Genomic DNA, 6,000 nt, shown 5'->3' with positions numbered 1-6,000 from the left:
TAGAGCAAAACTCTACGAGGGCCATGTCGTTCAGTGGGAGGGTTTGCGGCTAAGTTGTGCAGCATCTGCTTTGCATGCAGAAGGTCCCAGATTCGGCTTTAAACAATTTTATTGATAGCATATAGTAACAATATCTAATTATATCATTACTATCTCTAACCCATACGATATTTTCCAATCCCACCCCCCTCCGTTACTAGACTCCCGCCGAGGTTATATCCTTAAGTTCAGTTATAAAGGTACCCCAAACCAATCAAAATTCAATATCTTTCTTTCCTCATATTCATGTTAAAAAATTGTCCAATGTCTTTTTACATTCCACTCTTTCTCTATATATCCTCTAAATTTCTTCCACTCCTTTTTAAACACATCCAAATCATAATCTCTTAAAGTTCTTGTTAATTTGTCCATCTCACTCCACAATAAAACTTTCACAATCCAATCCCATTTCTCTGGTATTTTTTCTTGCTTCCACAACTGCGCATACAATGTCCTAGCAGCTGAGAGCAAGTACCAAATTAGAGTTCTATCTTCTTTTGGAAATTTTTTTCCATTTGTAACCCCAGCAAAAAAGTCTCTGCAACTTTCTTAAAATCAGAAGGTCCCAGATTCAATCCCTACCATATCTAGTATTTCTGCTGGCAGAATATGTGAGAGACCTTCCCGAAACCCCAAGTGCCATTGCCTGTTAGAGAAGATAATATTGTGGTTGATAGATCAATAATCGAGCTCAATATCAGGCAGCCTTAGGTGTTCAAGGGGCTGTGGAGTCTTTCTGGGAGGCAGGGTGAAATAAACTAGTTTACGAAGGTGAAAAGTTTGGCTGGGAGCCAGCCTGTCTGCATTGGCCCTTAGTAAAGAGGGAAAATGTTTCTAAGAACCTGCTAACCTGTTCCATCTCTAGCCCTTCTTTCCTAACAAAGCTTCATACTGTTCAGGAGCACCTTTCATTAGCTGGACTTGCTGTCCCAGCTTTGTGGCTTCTGTGGGGTGCAGAGGCAACCTCCATTACCAATATCTCCACTGCCATTAACGCAAAGTAGTTGTGTAGTTCAGGAGTGTGTGAAATGTAGACGCCTGGAAGGCAACAGATGGCAGAGTGAAGGTGGAAGCCTTGGGACAGTAATCTGCAACTCTCTGTGTCTAACTTTGGGGGCAGTCTGTCTTTCTGGCCTTCCATGTTTTGGCCCCCCCACCCCAACCATCACTTTACTGTCTTTGCAGACAAGCAGCAGAGCTCTTCTTGGAAGCTTCCCTCATGCAGCAGAAGGGCTGCAGACCATGAAGGCAGAAGGATGCTATGCCCCACAAATATCTGGAGCACTTTCTGGATGGACCACACTGGCCGGGGTAATTTCTATGGAGCAGCTGATGCATGAGACCTCCTCATTTGGGGGGCAGGTATATTGCCTCCTGAAGGACCAGGAAAAACTGTTCTGACTCAAAGTCTTTCCTTGATCCAGCACTCAGTTCAGGGACCCTGTTCCTCTTTGCAGTTTGCCACTCTCCTTCTTACTGCCCTGGCTGCTAGGGTTGCCAACTCCAGGTTCACAAATACCTGGAAATTTCAGGGTGGAGCATGGGTGAGTGGGGTTTATGGAACAGAGAGACCTTGGTAAAGTGAGCTGCCAGAGTCCACCTCTGCAGCTTTTTTCTTTAGAAATTGAATGTTTTTTAAAAAGTAAATAATAAGTTTATGTAGTCTGGAGATGTTATAATTGGAGATTTCCAGCACTCACCTGGAGGTTAGCAACCTTTACTTGCTGTTTTGCTCTTTGAAGAAGAAGAAGAAACAACTGGATTTATATCCCGCCCTCCACTCCGAAGAATCTCAGAGCGGCTCACAATCTCCTTTCCCTTCCTCCCCCCCCCCCTCCACAACAGTCACCCTGTGAGGTAGATGAAGATATTGGATTTACATCCCGCCCTCCACTCCGAAGAGTCTCAGAGCGGCTCACAATCTCCTTTCCCTTCCTCCCCCACAACAGACACCCTGTGAGGTGGGTGGGGCTGAGAGGGCTCTCCCAGAAGCTGCCCTTTCAAGGACAGAGTCTCAGAACGGCCTACAATCTCCTTTACCTTCTTCTGCCACAACAGGCACCCTGTGAGGTGGGTGGGGCTGAGAGGGCTCTCACAGCAGCTGCCCTTTCAAGGACATAAGAACATAAGAGAAGCCATGTTAGATCAGGCCAATGGCCCATCCAGTCCAACATTCTGTGTCACACAGCGGCCAAATATATATATATATATATACATACATACACACACACACTGTGGCTAATAGCCACTGATGGACCTCTGCTCCATATTTTTATCTAACCCCTTCTTGAAGGTGGCTATGCTTGTGGACGCCACCACCTCCTGTGGCAGTGAATTCCACATGTTAATCACCCTTTGGGTGAAGAAGTACTTCCTTTTATCCGTTTTAACCTGTCTGCTCAGCAATTTCATCGAATGCCCACGAGTTCTTGTATTGTGAGAAAGGGAGAAAAGTACTTCTTTCTCTACTTTCTCCATCCCATGCATTATCTTGTAAACTTCTATCATGTCACCCCTCAGTCGACGTTTCTCCAAGCTAAAGAGCCCTAAGCGTTTCAACCTTTCTTCATAGGGAAGGTGTTCCAGCCCTTTAATCATTTTAGTTGCCCTTTTCTGAACTTTCTCCAATGCTATAATATCCTTTTTGAGGTGCGGCGACCAGAACTGCACACAGAGTCTCAGAGCGGCTCACAATCTCCTTTCCCTTCCTCCCCCACAACGGACACCCTGTGAGTTGGGTGGGGCTGGAGAGGGCACTCACAGCAGCTGCCCTTTCAAGGACAGAGTCTCAGAGCGGCCTACAATCTCCTTTACCTTCTTCCCCCACAACAGGCACCCTGTGAGGTGGGTGGGGCTGAGAGGGCTCTCACAGCAGCTGCCCTTTCAAGAACAGAGTCTCAAAATGACCTACAATCTTCTTTACCTTCCTCCCCCACAACAGACACCCTGTGAAGTGGGTGGGGCTGAGAGGGCTCTCACAGCAGCTGCCCTTTCAAGGACGGAGTCTCAGAGCTGCTCACAATCTCCTTTACCTTCCTCTGCCACAACAGACATCATGTGAGGTGGGCCCTCACAGAAGCTGCCCTTTCAAGGACAACTCCTACAAGAGCTATGGCTGACCCAAGGCCAGGTGCAAGTGGAGGAGTGGGGAATCAAACCCGGTTCTCCCAGATAAGAGTCCGCACACTTAACCACTACACCAAACTGGCTCTCCTGAAGGGCAGGCAGCCATTTGAAGCCCCTGAAACTGCTCTCTTTCCTTCTGCTACATGATGAGGTTCATCTCACAGGCAGAGGAGAAAGGCTAGCTAAAAAAGGAGCAAAAGATGCAGGCTCCATGGGAGCGACACTGGCAAGAGGGCAGAGAAAGAACGGATAGTTTGATGTGGGGTCACAAGTGCTTGCGTTTTCTTCCACTTTTTCTGAGGGCAGAAACCTGCTATGTGGTGGTGATTTGCAATAAAAGCTGGAGATGATCAGCATTTCACCTTAGGCCTCACCTAGGTACATGGAGTCCTCCCAGGGGACAGCATGTCCAATGAGGCACCCACAGGGTCTGTTAGGTCACTCTTCTCAGCTTTCTAACCAAGGTCCTTGGCTTCAGCTGGGTGCAAAAGGCCTTGGGTACAAGAACCTTTTGCCCCGAGGTTGCTGCTATCATCCCCTGCCCCACACACTGCTGATTCAGTTTCATAGCTTTTCCTGTTGAACCTTACCCCCACCCCCTGGATTCTGACCCCCCCAGACTTCATGTTAATTTTGATGGATTTTGTAGTCAGGTTTTAGTAAATCTATTGTAAACTAACAAAAAAAGGGCTATGTTTTAAATCAACGTACAGAGAAGGATGTTCCCCACTCCCACAAGCTGAGGGGGCACTCAGTTGTTTCCAGTTCTCTTTTGGAGAATGTTTTTCCAGTCTGTTGAGTGATGGTGTGACACCGTCTCCCCTCACACTTCCCAGCAGCAGTGCCCAAGTTGATGTAGTTATGGCATGGGTCCTGCAAGTGGTTAGTAAGTCCATTGTAATGAGTAACTGCTGGATTACACGCTGCTATTATACAGGAAGCCTGAGGAGGGAAAAAAAATACAACTCCGAGTGAATTTCTATTTGTCCTCTCCCCTCAAACGGATTCACACCAACACCTTCCTTTTCACAATACACACACAAAAAAATCAAACGCATGGTCTCTCTCTTCTTCAGAAAGGCACAGTGCTTAGTGAATAAGATGAGGAATGTAATAAGTTATTGGCTCTTCGCAGCAAAGGGCAGCTGAACAGTTAACCATTTCACACACCCAACAGCTTTACTGGGGAGGGACGGTGGCTCAGTGGTAGAGCATCTGCTTGGGAAGCAGAAGGTCCCAGGTTCAATCCCCGGCATCTCCAAAAAAAGGTCCAGGCAAATAGGTGTGAGAAACCTCAGCTTGAGACCCTGGAGAGCCACTGCCAGTCTGAGAAGACAATACTGACTTTGATGGACCAAGGGTCTGATTCAGTATAAGGCAGCTTCATATGTTCATATGTTTGGAGAGGGACGGTGGCTCAGTGGTAGAGCATCTGCTTGGGAAGCAGAAGGTCCCAGGTTCAATCCCCGGCATCTCCAAAAAAGGGTCCAGGCAAATAGGTGTGAAAAACCTCAGCTTGAGACCCTGGAGAGCCACTGCCAGTATGAGAAGACAATACTGACTTTGATGGACCAAGGGTCTGATTCAGTATAAGGCAGCTTCATATGTTCATATGTTTGGGGAGGGACGGTGGCTCAGTGGTAGAGCATCTGCTTGGGAAGAAGAAGGTCCCAGGTTCAATCCCCGGCATCTCCAAAAAAGGGTCCAGGCAAATAGGTGGAGACCCTGGAGAGCCACTGCCAGTCTGAGAAGACAATACTGACTTTGATGGACCAAGTGTCTGATTCAGTATAAGGCAGCTTCATATGTTCATGACAGGCTGCTTCTGTCAAGAGAGAAGTTAGTTTCCTTTGGAACTCCTTAAACCCAAGAATCTCAGACTACTGAAATAGGAACTCCTTTGGAACTTCTTAAACCCAAGAATCTCAGACTACTGATTCAGTATAAGGCAGCTTGTCTCTTGGGATATTTTCCTCTTGGGATATTTCCCTTACAAGTCACTCACTATTTCCCTAATACAGGGTATCTGCTCTATTCCTGCCTCAGTCCTGAGTCTTATGTGCCAATAGAATATATGTCTAAGTTCTTTTCCTTCACCAGGCAAACCTTCACTAGCTATTATCCTGGTAGTTTTCCCATTTCTGTGTTGCTTCCCCCCAAACCCTTTTTGAGGCAATAACGGACTTTCCCTCCATTTAAGGGGTTCCGGAGTCTCCCATTGGCTGCTGCTTAGTATCGGTCTACTCCCAGTAGGCAGGGATTGGCTGGGATGCCTGGAGGGTGGAACTACAGGCCATCTGTCTACTGATTCTTGTTTGGCTTCAGGCAGAGTGTCTCGCGTGTAGACACAAGGCTTCAAGAAGCCTTGAAAGTTTTAGCATGTACATGAATCCCTCTAGTTTCCAGCCTCATTGCACCATTGGCAACTGCCTCTTCTCATGAGTCTTTTATAAAATATTTGCAAGTGTTTTGCGTGATGCCATTTGGGCTTAAAATCAGAATTTTTTAACACAAGTTGTGACTTAAATACACGTGCGCCACTGAAGGTGAAAACCCAAATGTGTTTGGCGTTTGGAGTGAGTATGCAGCAAACACATCATTGATCATGATGCACTAGTAATGTGATAAACCTTCGCTATATTGCTAGTCCTATATGCTGGTTAGCTGGCTATTTGGAATTGGAGGAACTTTTTTTCATTACGTTGAATATTGTGGAACCTATTATTCAAGTGTAACTTTGGTTTCTCCATTTGCACATTTTGGGAGCGTGCTCATTTTCTGGTTACCCCTCTGTGTCTTTCCCAGTTCTGAAGAACTGCCTCTCCCTTCAGCGTC

Source organism: Heteronotia binoei, chromosome 4, assembly GCF_032191835.1.
Source record: "Heteronotia binoei isolate CCM8104 ecotype False Entrance Well chromosome 4, APGP_CSIRO_Hbin_v1, whole genome shotgun sequence".
Classification (NCBI taxonomy): Eukaryota; Metazoa; Chordata; class Lepidosauria; order Squamata; family Gekkonidae; genus Heteronotia; species Heteronotia binoei.
Note: the sequence above shows the minus strand (reverse complement) of the source record.